Source organism: Mixophyes fleayi, chromosome 6, assembly GCF_038048845.1.
Source record: "Mixophyes fleayi isolate aMixFle1 chromosome 6, aMixFle1.hap1, whole genome shotgun sequence".
Taxonomy (NCBI): Eukaryota; Metazoa; Chordata; class Amphibia; order Anura; family Limnodynastidae; genus Mixophyes; species Mixophyes fleayi.
This window is the reverse complement of record NC_134407.1, coordinates 224,891,531-224,905,769: the sequence shown is the minus strand read 5'-3', so window position 1 is coordinate 224,905,769 and position 14,239 is coordinate 224,891,531. Positions and strand designations below refer to the sequence as shown.

Below are 14,239 nucleotides of genomic sequence, written 5' to 3'. Positions count from 1 at the left end.
TTCCAGGTGCTGTGAAGGAGCCTGGTGGTGGCAGCTACTATCCTACAACTAATGTGCAGTCGGCGAATGTCTGATGGCAGTAGGCATGGTCAGTAACGGTGGATGAAGCCTTCGACATCGAAATCCACTACTGCCTCAAAAAATAGAATGGGGAAACAGAGACCTGCCCCCCTTCACCCTGAAAGCCCACAAGAGATAGGGCAAGCCAAGACACCCTCTACTCATTTTGACAGCTACAGAAAGTACAAAGGAAACCATAAAAATACTGATGTCATTACTTCGGTCATGACCAAGAGTTATGAGAATGACACAAGTATTGGTTTTCACAAAGTTTGCTGCTTCAGTGTTTTTAGACCTTTTTTTCAGATGTTGCTATGGTATACGGAATTTAAATTACAAGCATTTCATAAGTGTCAAAGGCTTTTATTGACAATTACATTAAGTTTATTCAAAGAGTCAATATTTGCATTGTTGACCTTTCTTTTTGAAGACCTCCGCAATTCGTTGTCAATCAACATCTGGGCTACATACTGACTGATGGCCACCCATTCTTGCCTAATCAATACTTGGAGTTTGTCAGAATTTGTGGGTTTTTGTTTGTCCACCTGCCTCTTCAGGATTGACCACAAGTTCTCAATTGGATTAAGGTCTGGGGATTTTTGAGTTTTGATACCCGAGCCACTTAGTTATCACTTTTACCTTATGGCAAGGTGCCCCATCATGCTGGAAAAGGCATTGTTCATCACCAAACTTCTTGGATGGTTGGGAGAAGTTGCTCTTGGAGGATGTTTTGGTACCATTCTTTATTCATGACTGTGTTCTTAGGCAGAATTGTGAGTGAGCCCACTCCCTTGGCTGAGAAGCAAACCCACACATGAATTGTCTCAGGATGCTTTACTGTTGGCATGACACAGGACTGATGGTAGCAATCAGTATTCCTCTGGACAAGCGTTTTTTCAGATACCGCAAACAATCTGAAAGGTAATTCATCAGAGAAAATGACTTTACCCCAGTCCTCAGCATTTCAATCCCTGTACCTTTTGCAGAATATCAGTCTGTCCCTGATGGTTTTCCTAGAGAGAAATGGCTTCTTTGCTTGCCTTCTTGACACCAGGCCATCATCCAAAAGTCTTCGCCTCTCTGTGCGTGCAGTTGCACTCACACCTGCCTGCTGCCATTCCTGAGCAAGCTCTGCACTGGTGGTGCCCCGATCCCGCAGCTGAATCAACTTTAGGAGATAGTCCTGGCACTTGCTGGATGTTCTTAGGCGCCCTGAAGCCTTCTTCACAACTATTGCACCTCTGTCCTTGAAGTTCTTAATGAACCGATAAATGGTTGATTTAGGTGCAATCTTAGTAGCTGCAATATACTTGCCTGTGAAGTCCTTTTTGTGCAAAGAAATAGTGACTGCACGTGTTTCCTTTCAGTTAACCATGGTTAACAGAGGAAGAACAGTGATTTCAAGCACCACCCTCCTTTTAAAGCTTCCAGTCTGTTATTCTAACTCAAACAGCATGACAGAGTGATCTCCAGCCTTGTCCTTGTGAACACTCTCTCCTGTGTTATCGAGAGAATCACTGACCTGATGTCAGATGTTCCTTTTGTGGGAATATTGTTTATTGTCATGACAAAGAGGGACTTTGAAATTAATTGCAATTCATCTGATCACTTTTTATGACATTCTGCAGTATATGCAAATTGCCATCATAAAAACTGAGGCAGCAGACTGTGTGAAAAATAATATTTGTGTCATTCTCAAAACTTTTGGCCATGATTGTAGATCAAAAATTTGAAGACCTGCAAAAGAATATATACAGCATTAACAAAGATTTACTCCAATACCACTAGATTTATAGCTTTGGAGCAAAGATGAAGTGACAACGAGGACTTCCATTACAAGCCACAATGTCCGAGCAGCCACGCCCCATAATAACTTTAACAGGGAAACTAGATGACCCAGAAAACAAAAATCAACACAATTCTTTGCACTTTCTAGGTATCACAGGATATGTAAAAGGCCCTCAAATAGTATATATAAAAATTGATCCCACAAGCGTTAAACATACATGATGAATATAACATCCCATAAATGGAGCACAGAGGCTTGGCCCAAAAAGTCAGGGAATGGCAAATAGACATAGTCCTGGTAATGCCAAGTATTTAGATTTCAGGGCAAAAGTAACTAGATGGGGCCACTTATTGTTCACAAACTAATTTTATAAACTGTAAAAATGTATTGCTTTGCTATGGTTTCATTAACCTCTTTATATTCATGTCTGTGTTTTCTTTTATTACATTTTCGGGTGTGGAGGAGAGTCATGTGGAAGCTTCTAGGAAAATAATTTTCTTCTAATGGGAAGGCTGCTCCATTCTAAAATCAGGAATCTGCAGAATTTCTGTTCTCACCTGAGGGGGTAGGATGAATGCACCATTACATACACAGCACATAACTCCACACACTTTAATGTCATATCCTGGAATGTTGGTGCCCTAAACTCACTAAATGGGAGAAAAGTTACCACTCATCTTAAAAATAAACTTCACCCGCATATTACATTCCTACAGGAGACACTCTGGCTGGGGAGAGATGGTTCTACACTAAAAGTATTGATGAATGTGGCAATCCTCGTAAATCATAATTTGTAATATACTATTCTAGATACCATTTAAAATCCAGAGGGATTGTGGGGAAAGGAGGTGACTGCGGACTATAAAACATATACTTTTTCTAGCCCTCTGATTCCCCCATATGTGTCGGTCATATTTAAGCTTGTGTATATTCTATTTTGAAAGTAGTTAAAATGACTGTCAGCTTGTATAGCTAGCATGCAGACTAGTCCATTGTTTCAGTCTAGGCAAAAAGGTTTATTGTCCACCAGTCCTGTATGAATGTACATCACACCAGGGGGTCTCCTGTCTTCCTTTAGCTTTGATCTGTGTGTGCTAGCATAGGAAACAGGCAGAGCTCTATGTTTAATTACAGAGGAAGGCATTGTGGATTCAAATGTAAGTGTGTCTGGAGTGTGATCTTTCCTGTATAGCCACAGAACAATACCTGTTCCTAACTAAATCAGGAGTGACTAATCTGCTATCTCCTTGTCTGTATGTTTACCTGTGAAAAGGTAAACACACAAAAAGGACCAATCAGGCTGGTGCTGGAATTCCTCATGAGGTCATTTCTGGGCTTAAAAGACACCCAGAGAAGGCAGCAAATAGGCATTCACTACAAAGTGATAGCTGAGGTCAGGCTGGCGTTGAGATACATTAATCTCTGCCCCTGACAGGAAAGGGACAATCGGTCCCTGGAGTACTGCCGTGCCCTGATCTACCTCCCCAGGTCTTGGGGAGCTGTGTGTCCGCCAAAAGCGGAGTGACAGTTACTTAGGGCCACTACGTTTGCTGGTAGTCTTAAAGGAGAGAGGCAGCAGTCCCTGAAAATAACCAGGATACTGGTGAGGTGTTCTTATTATACCCTGTATGTTGTCTATGCCAGACTGTAGTGTTATTTGTTGCAAGTTATTATTTACATCTGTTTGTTGCTGTTTTGTGCTGCCATTTTGCTAAATAAACTTGTTTGTGTTATTTTGGATACTTGCTTGGGTGATTTTGAACCTTAGGTAGGTACCGGGTAGGCCAGCTGTGCAGCGCAGTAGGTTACGTTAATCCCGGTATCCTCACAGGGACGTTACATAATTATGGACATTGATATCAGGCAAAATGCACATTAGTAAATGTTTATGCACCTAATATTCTCACTGATGAATTTTACGAGATGTTGCTAAATTGGCTAGGGACTCACCTACAGGAGATGCCTTGATGTTGGCAGGTGAAATTATCCTATTATAACTATATTGTGCATACATTTTTCCTATTTATGTATATGCTGACAAATATTGATTTATATATTGTTTGTTTTAGAGCGCCAGACAACATATTCTTTTGTTTTGACCTACTCTTATACATACAGTTTTAGGTAGAGACCTAATTACAGTAGATCCCTAATTTGGATAAATCCCCTCCAGCAAGTAGATCACATCATAATATTTCGTAACAAATATAATCTCTTAGGAATAAGATCAACACCAATTTAGTGACCCATGGCGCCTGCTAAATCCACATGAAATACATACACATTATGCAGCGGTATATAATTCTCTTTCCCAGAAAAAGATTATATCTTTGTAGCAAATTCACTAGTAAGCCCATAATTGGTGACACAGTTATTCTCGATCTTATCCCAGTGTTCATCCATAGCACATAACATCGGAGCCCCTCTGAGCAGTCTTTGGCATTTGCCAGATTATTTATAAAATTTAGACGATTTTAAATCCTATCTCAAAGGAAAATTGGCAGTATACCTTGAAGACATTAGCAATGGGAAGACTCGGTGCTATTGTGGTAATCATCACAGGAAGTAATGAAGGGGCATGTAATTATGTAGCTAAGAAACAAGGGAGATAAAACAACAATATCGATGTGGGCTCAGGGGGGGATTTTCTCAATATATGGTGGATGCGACAGGATGGACCGCCTATGCCACCCTGTCTGTTGTTGCTGGGAACCGGCTGGGCTTACTTTGCCACCGTCACTTTCGTTATTACGAATATGCCCCTCCTGCTGCAGTGGGAGGGGCCTGCTGCCACCACTGAGCTCCTTCTATGGCACTCAGAACCACATTCCTTCTGGGTCACTGATGCTGCTAGCGTATCTCGTTGCTGGTGTACCTGGGCTGGTAACTCCGGACCTCTTACTATGAATCCGGGTTGCTGTGAATGGATCCCCACTGGCCTTTCACATTGACCAGGGCTGCTGGGTAGCAGGCAGAGCGGCGGTACTGGAAACGCTTGGGTCCAAAACCTCAGAGACAGCCGGAGAACAGATTAGATTTAGGGTCTAATCTGTAGATCACAGAAATACAAGGATATTGAAGATGTTTCCAAGCATGTCTTTGAAGCAAGATGTTTATTTGCTCTCACTGATTAGAGGTATCAGTGATCAAGTCAGATGTTGAAATCAGAAGAACACTTAAATGCTCACACAGCTCATCTTTTCTACAGTTCAGAAATAGTCTATTTTTAGAATCAGGAAGTACCCTGCTTCCCAAAACATAGATTTACATGCATTTCAAGGCTAACAATTTATACTTATCTATGAAATTCTAGAAACGCTGTGATGTCCTACACCTGGTTTTCAAAAACAGAGAAACCAGGAACCAGTCTTAATTAAAAGTTCCTGCCTTCAATGTTGGACCTTCACGCATCAAAATATCTAATTAACATGTGGCCTTTCATCAGACCATTCGGAATACATAGTCACACAGAACAACAAAACCCAAAAACAAGCTAGTTTCCCACATCACAATACACAGGAGGCTTTGTAAACACAGGATCATTGTATCAGATATATACATCAGAAATTAGGCATATTCTATAGCAAGGTTAAACAGAAAAACCAACTTTTCTACCCTGGTCTCAGAGATAACGATTTCCTATCTCACTATCAAAATAAGTGCACGCGCAATTACATAAATAAGTGCCCTGCGCTATTTGCTTTAAATAAATTTTTACCAAAAGTTATTTAATAGTGATCCAGTCACAGTAGAGATCTCCTGTGATCTCAAAACTCTGGAGAGATATTCATAGTCTTATTGAGCAGATCTTAGATGTAAAATTTTGACTCTCCCTTTCGAGTGCCTTAGTGTGCCTAGCTGTTCAGGGGATGGGGAACAAGGCTAACAAGCTTTTTCCCTACATTTTTAATGCTTCATCATCCTTCATAGCCAAATTTTGGAAAAACCTTTCCCCTCTACCCATCCAGCTTGTGGAGAACAACAGTTGGTTTATTGCCTCCATGGAGCGCCTCACTTATCTCCTTCAGGGAATAAGTATGATGACCCCATTTGGGAACCCTGGTTTATGTTTCACTATCCTGCTCCTCCTCCTACGCCTACTCAGTAATAACTCCATGTTCCCAGTCTGTCTAATCCTCTACCGTACACTGAGGTTGATTTGTCTGTACCCATTGTCTGTTTGTCTATTGATGTTTCCTATTTGTCCATTAGGTCTGTTCATTGTTTCATTCCCCCATTAGGCACTCTGCTCTCTTCCTATCCTTCCTCCCCCTCCTTTTCCTTTCCTACCTGTTTTTTCTTTTTCTCTTTATACACAAACTTTCTTACAATTACATTTTGCCAGGTATTGTTCTTCCCTGTGTTATTTTAGCCTACTGCCGTGTTGATGTTGCATTGAAGAACACTTCATTCTCTAGTTTTTCATGTTTATTGTCATTTCAAAATAAAAAGTAAAAAAAAGCAAAACCATATCAATCATTATATCTAACAATCTAACAAAAGCATTTCGAACGCATCCTGAAATACAGTTGGAAAGTCCCCTTGCCGACTATCTTCATTTAAAACCCGCTTTTGGAAAGCTTCCTAACAACTCAAGGTGCCTTCATCCAAAGGGATAGTGGAAGCCGAAATGAAGATATCGGCATATGTACTTTTTTAAAATAAAGGAATATGGAGAGGTTTGAAGACTTCTCTACTGCTATGTATTAAAAACAAACATAGGAAAACCAACCTGGAGCAATGACATACAGTTATAAAGGGCCAAGGATCATATTACATATTTATCAAAATGTCCTTCCGAGTTTTGTCACAGAAACATTATAAAGGCTAACAGGTCAGTTGAGCTGGAAGGAACAAATAAAAATCCCCCAGCACCCTGCTATAACCAGTAACAAAGCTGCTATTTCCGCTTGTACATAAAAATGCAGAATTCTCAGTTACACACATTTGCAAATGTATGGTAAGCCACGTCTGCTGATAGTTGGGTCCTAACTACAATGAGAGTCCCTATTTTTTGGCCATACATATATGTGTTTTAAATTGAGAGCTAACTAAGAGAAAAACCTCAAAATGGCAGTACAGCACCAGCGCTTCCCATCAGCTACTGATCCCAAACATGACTCAAACAAGCAATACAGAAGTGGAAGTTGCTCAATTAATTTACAGGTTCATATCAGGTACTTGAAAGGGTGGAGTTTATGTTTGGCATCAGCTGATGGGGAGTGCTGGTGCTGTATTGCCATTTGGAGGCTTTTTATAGCAGCTCATTTACTGGTTATAGCAGTGTGCGTGGGAGGGGGGGGGGATTTTTCTTTGTATTTATTCATTTCTGGATAAACCTCACCATTTCAAGCACCTGTTATGCCTGTCTTCAGGACCTACACCTACACAACCCAGCCCAGAGGAAAAGATCACAGCTGCTAGACAACAGTCATCAGAGGATGTTGTCTTCGGCCAATCTGATCTGGTGAGGGAGCCTGGTGATGCTCCTGCCCCTAGCAGTATACCAGCTCCAGCGGTGAGTATATCTGACTACAGTGACCTCCCTTTGACAGACCCCACTTTGACCTTAGTAACCCCAACATAGACCCCCCTGCAGAGTGTCCTGAATTCAATTATAGTGAGGTCCACAAAAAAGTGTTTAGAGCAGCTCGGCTCTCTGATCCCTCGCTGGAAGACATGAGGCACCAGGCTGGCAGCGGCCTTCCTGGGATGGAGGTGGGGCGTGTGACCTGGCATAAAAGGGTTGTAGTACCGTGTGGCTAGGAGGGTAGATGGGGATAGACCAGTCCAGGAACAAGTTCAACTGGTAGTACCACATTGCTTTCACGCGAAACTGATGTCAGTTGCCCACAAAGTCCCTATGGCAGGTCACCAGTGAAGAGACCGAACACTGAACTTTTTCTGGCCGGGAATGTCTGAAGATGTCCGGGCATACTATAAGTCCTGTGATGTGTATCAGTGTCTCGGATGCCCCAGTGCTCGTTCTACCCTTAAGTCCTTTGCAATAGTTGGGGAACCAACTATTGCCAATAAGCAGGTTGAAGGGCAAAAGAACTCTAGTAATAAACTTACTGCTAGTCCCCTGGGCATAGAGACAGTATCCCGAGCGTCAGGATCAGGGGAAGTGACACAGTTATGGGTTCAGTAGCTGGCCAGGGTAGATGCTTCCCGTCAGACATCAGGTATTGGTCAGTCCATAAAAAGGAATGTAGTTCAATTAAAGTATGAAAGTAAAGATTCTCTTCCACCAAGTAGGCCTGAATTTTTAGATACTTTCCTTGGAGCTTTTGGTTTCAGTACCCCAGATTTCTATGCATGTATTCACCCTCCGGGGTCTAATGAGTTTGACGTTAGTTTTATGTTCTATTATGATCTCCAGTCCTTTTGGTTGGGTTGGTCTAAAAGTAAAGACTCTCCCCATTGGGTAAATTATAGGGCAATCCCTATTACTTGACCGGAAAGGGTAAAAAATACAATATCGGTGCCTAATGAGTCCCTGCCAGAGGCAGATCTAACATTTTGGTTAAAGAGATACACAGATCTGATAACGCCTTTGCAGAAGGTTCCGGGCCAGAGTGGGCATGTCTGGGGTAGTGGGTGGTCTGCCACAGTGAAATTGAGAAGCACAGTGGCTGGCCTCGCGCATATTCCATCGTCGACCTTCATTGGCCAAGATCGCATTCAGTGTTTCTATCCTGACCAGCTGAGGACGTGCCATCGCTGTGGGAACTTTCGCCCCCTCAGCATGAACTGTCCAGTGATTAAGTGTGGTCATTGTGGAGGCCTGGGGCATGACACAAAGCAGTGCAAGATCATTAGGTGTAAACTCTGCGGTGTAATAGGGCACCCATTTAGTCATTGTCCCCAGGGTTTCCACAATGAGGGCAAAGTAACAGACAGTGAACTGGCTCGGATTTCGGATTTAGTGGAAGCAGAGGCAAGTACATCCATTGTTCAATCGGCACCTGATCCTGTCCCGATGAAACCCGTTCCTACCCCAAGGAAGTTGCGGTCAGATACTGTGGTGGAGAAGGAAGCAGAGGAGCTAACATAGTCCCGAGAAAGAAAGGTAAAAAAGGAGTTGTAGGGGGGTTGGAGAAAGGAGAATTAATTGTGGAAAATAGATCCCTTGTTCGTTCAAGTGATGAGGAAGCGAAAGGGAATGTGGTGAAAAAAAGAGGATGGGAGTTTAGACCAAAGATAATGAGAAGGAAGAGTAAACCCATTGTGAACCAAGATATCAACGGATAAAAGGAAAAATAAGAAAATAAGTTCTTTGGTGGGTAAAGATTTTTTAAGGGCATCTACAATTCTAAGGTTAGTCCCCCATATTTGGAAGATCTGGCCCCTCAGCCTTCTTCTCTTACCTCCCCCTTTCTTGGGACTCTCCTTCTTTGGTGGGTCCTATGTCTCACTTGCACCCCTGGGAAAGCTAAGTTCCTGGCCCTAGCTCCTTCCCCTTTAGCAGTTGTTCCTCCTGTTTTCAAAGATCTGGGTCCTCCTGATCTTTTATTCCATATTCAATTGGGTAACCTAGGGATAAACATGGTAACGGCTGCTGTTGATGTGGCAAAGGCATCTAAGCCTGAGTCAGTATTGTGCAAAAAGACAAGGGGTAAGGTGTCTTGATTTTTTGAGTCCTCCGGAGAGGAAGATGTAGAGGTTACCCTCTTTGATAGAGAGAATGTCCACTCTAGCCTAAGTGTTAAAAGATGGAGCTCATCAGATGAGGACTCCATCAAACAAGTAAAAAAGAAGTAATCATGGTCCTATATTTGTATCTCTGAAGTATGGCTGACAAATAATGTGGCATCCAATCTGTCCAAACGAGCTTGTTATATGGCCTTTGATTTTTTCAGCACAGTTTTGGCAAAAGACCAGAATAGGTCCCTTAGCTGACCTGCATAAGGCTAAAAGAGAGCAGAGGTCTTTCATATTGGTCTCTTGCAACTAAACCGTACGGTGGGCTGGCAGTCCTTTTTACTGTCATGAAAACTATCCAACGAGTTACAGAGCTCGTAGTAGGTAGATGTATGATTTTGGATGTCAACCTGAGGGTACACAACCTAAGAATGATCAATATCTACGGTCCACAAACCAAATGGGAAAGGGAGTGTCTTTTTAGGGAAATAAAGCCATATCTATTTTCGGCCGGGCAGATAGTCTTTGGTGGTGACTTTAACATTGTTATTAGGACCAAAGACAGGGAAGATTCAAGGACTTCTCTGGGCTATGATTCCATTTTTCTAGTTAGTATGGCGGGTCTGGTGGATGTGCACGTTCGAGATTTTCCAGACCACAAAGGTTTCACTTATTATAGAGGTAGCTGGAGGTCTAGGTTAGACAGGTTTTTGTTAAGGAGAGCTCAAACACTTTGGCTCCAGAACTAAAGCCAGTAGAGATCTTGCTTCCTTGGTTCTGGAGAGGGATTATGGGAAGTACTACTCGCCTGACCCTTTCCTGAACTGTAGGAAGATGGTAGATATGAAAGAGGTGAGGGGACCTGTACAATGCTGAGGATGTTCTCAGGGAGAATAAGGAGGGCATCCTTGGTGTTGTGCAGTCTTTCTACTCTGATCTCTTGTCTGAAAAATCACAAGACAGAGAGAAGATGGACCAGTTCCTGATTCTCTGAGCAGTACGCTTGAGTCTTTGGGTAGCGAGATAACAGTGGATGAAGTCAGAATGGCCATAGGCGAGTTGTCTAAAAATAAATCTACTGGTCCGAATTGATTAACCTCTGCGTTCTTTAAGATCTTTATAGACATTCTGGCTCCACACCTCGTGGAGGTCTTTAATAAGAGCCTGGAGAGAGTTTTATTACCTCCCTCCATGAGGCCCTTATTTTGTTGTCTAAATGGAAGGATCAGTTGCGTATTGAGAACTGGCGCCCCATAGTCCTTCTCAATACCGATAGAAAGATTTTGGCAAAGGTGCTTTTAATAGACTGATGCAGATTTCTGGTCAAATGCTGTCGCCCTCACAGCATTGCACTGTAAAGAGCTGAAGAACCTTCAGTGCTGTCCTGGGGCTCAGGGAGGCCATTGAGCAGTGTTGGGCTGAGATGTGGGGAAAGTATCTTTTAGCTCTTGATCAGTCGAAGGCCTTTGACAGGGTGAACCATGAGTCCCTATGGACTCTACTTCTGTGGTATGCCTTCCAGTGCGGGTGGTGAATTGGCTTTGTACTATTTACAATTAAGATAAATAAAGCTCCAGGTCCAGATGGCATACACCCAAGGGTCCTTATGGAGTTAAACTCGGAAATAGCTAGACCGCTATTCTTAATTTTCAGAGATTCAATCTCATCAGGCTCAGTACCAAGGGATTAGCGAATAGCAGATGTGGTGCCGTTGTTTAAAAAGGGGACAAGATAACAACCAGAGAATTATAGACCTGTTAGCCTGACATCAATAGTGGGGAAACTACTGGAAGGTATTTTAAGGGACAGTATTCAGGATTACTTTGTACGCAATAAAATTATTAGTGGGAATCAACATGGATTTGTGAGGGATAGGTCATGTCAAACTAATCTAATTAGTTTCTACGAGGAAGTTAGTGGGAACTTAGACCAGGGCAGGACAGTAGATGTGGTCTACTTAGATTTTGCAAAGGCCTTTGTTACAGTGCCACACAAGAGGTTGGTTTACAAAATAAGGGAACTGGGTCTAGGAATCAAAATTTGTACTTGGATCGAAAACTGGTTAGAGAATAGGGAACAGAGAGTTGTGATAAACGGAACATTTTCTAACTGGTCAAAAGTCTTAAGTGGAGTACCTCAAGGTTCCGTGCTGGGACCACTCCTTTTTAATATATTTATTAATGACCTTGGTGATGGTTTAGAGAGTAAAGTTTCTATTTTTGCAGATGACACTAAACTCTGTAAGGTAATAAAATCAGAGCAAGATGTAGCTTCTCTACAGAGGGACTTAAATAAACTGGAGGATTGGGCGGCCAAATGGAATATGAGGTTTAACATAGATAAATGTAAGGTTATGCATTCAGGGATCAAAAACAAGAACACAATTTATAAATTAAATGGAATTAATTTGGGAGAATCTATAATGGAAAAGGATTTGGGAGTGCTTGTAGACAGTAGACTTAGCAATAATGCTCAATGTCAAGCAGCAGCTGCAAGGGCAAACAAAGTATTGGCATGCATAAAAAGGGGCATAGATGCAAGGGAAGACAGTGTAATTTTTCCACTGTATAAATCGTTGGTAAGACCTCATCTTGAATATGCAGTACAGTTCTGGGAACCACTCTATATAAAAGATAATTTGGAACTAGAAAGGGTTCAGAGAAGGGCGACAAAATTTATAAAGGGTATGGAGTCATTAAGTTATGAGGAAAGGTTAGCCAGTTTAGGCATGTTTACTTTAGAAAAGAGGCGTCTAAGGGGAGATATGATTACTATGTACAAATACATTAGGGGTCAATACAGAGAGCTTTCATGGGAACTCCCTCTTCTATGTGTTTGCAATAGATTCTTTCATTCGAAGGATTGAAGTTGGCTTGAAAGGTGGGGTGCTGTTGGGTCCGGAGTGTCCTTTGAAGGTGGTGGCATATGCGGATGATGTTTTTCTTGTCTGCAGGTACCCCAAGGCCAGTGGCTTGAACGTAAACCAGGAAAAGAGTGATTTTTTCTGGATGGGAGAGGAAGGCTGTCAGTTCGATCTTCCGAACAGTCTTCCCCGGGCCAATAGCAAGATCAAAATTTTAGGAATTAAATTTGGCGATTATGCTAAGCAAAATTGGAAGATAAGACTGGAAGAAGCTTCTCAGAAAGTGGAGAGCTGGAGGAGGTGGAAGCTTTCTCTTAGGGAAAGAGTAGTACTTGTGAAGACCTACCTGATCCCGGAGTTTCTGTACATTAACTACGTGTGCCTTTTGCTGCAGTCTTTATGGTCTAGGGTTTATGCAGTTTTCTTCCTTTTGCTTTGAGTGAATAGACTGAACCTGATTAAGCGAACTGTGACCTACAGATCAAGGAGGGATGGTGGCCTGGGTATGGTTAACCAAGGACTGTTCTTTCTAATAACTTTTTTAAAGTTGCACTTTAGCAGTCTCTTTCTTAAGACTCCTCAATGGGTAGGTGGCTTCAGGATTTGGGTGCAACCCTTCCTTAATGTTTGGATGGAAGGTGGCAGGGTAAGGAGCTTCCGGGTCCATGATGGGTAGCTCCCATGCTATGTGTCTCTGTGATTGAAAGTAATGAGACGTTGGGCCCTTGAGGGAGGGGAAGTAAGGAACTCCTTTAGAAGGGAGTTGGAGAGGAGAATCCTGCACTCTCACTTCTGGGTTCAGCTGTCACTAAAGGACTGTCTGGGTGATGTGTGTTTGGAGGGTCTTTCCTTGGTTAATTCCGGGACATTCCTCTGACATTTTGGGACGTTGTCATGGGAGACTCTATGTGAGAGGGGTCCTGAGGTATGGAAGTGCCGATAATCATGACTGTCCACTGGAGGAGTGTCAGGGGAAGGAAGAGACCACGGACCATTTCTTGCTTGAGTGCCCCTTTAACATAGAAATTTACAGGAGAGTTTCCAGGTCCTTGGGCACTCCTTGCCTTTCGGGGCTCAGTTACCCTGAATGGTTCTATGGAGTATTCAAGGACTTTGATTTTGACACCCTTTTTCTAGTTAGTTTAGTTACTAGATACTTCACTTGGAATGCTAGGTGTCAGGTTTCCATCAGATAAAAAGGTCATTCCCTGTGAAGTGGTGGTCGGTGACATTCTCCACAAGGTGTGTAAAATAAGGAATATGGAGAAGCGCCAGATGACCAATGGAAACTGGGTCAGACTCTGGCGATGTCTGAGGCCTCCATAGGGGGGGCCAAGGTCCGGTATGTCTTCCCATCTATGGCTGCCTATCCTTTCACTTCCCTTTAGATTTTCAGTAAATAATTATCATTACTTTTATATATGGCTTTCAATACATCTAATTGTTCAGGTTATAACTTCTTTGCTTAAGATTAAGTTTGGTGGTTTTCTTGGTGGTTGGGCATGGTTTGAAGTGATTCTTTTGGTGGTTTGATGTGGACAGGCACTCTATGGTTTTATCCTTTTATGGTATTTTTTGTTTTACTTTGGACTTTCTGCTGGATTTTTATGGATAAAGTTGTCCCCTCATGCATATTTATGTTCTTTTAATTTGGGTGCCTCACTACGATTAGTTTGCCTGTATCAGGTTGCAATACATATAAACACATTTCCAGCCAACGCATAGTCCATAGGCATCATCCATTATATTGGTTCCCAAGAAGGTCAAGACAATGCGGTTTCATGTAGACTACCGATGGTTGAGCAAGTTGACTGTGTCTGACACATTTGTTCTGCCCCAAATTGAGCAATGGGTATTGTCAGATACCCCTGACCCCAGAGGCT

General features: G+C 42.4%; 1 protein-coding gene across 1 annotated transcript in view; it reads right to left on the bottom strand.

Moving 5' to 3' along the window:
- LOC142160092 (uncharacterized) overlaps positions 1-14,239 on the bottom strand; it is a 270,628-nt gene that overhangs the window by 112,075 nt on the left and 144,314 nt on the right. The window lies entirely within an intron of this gene.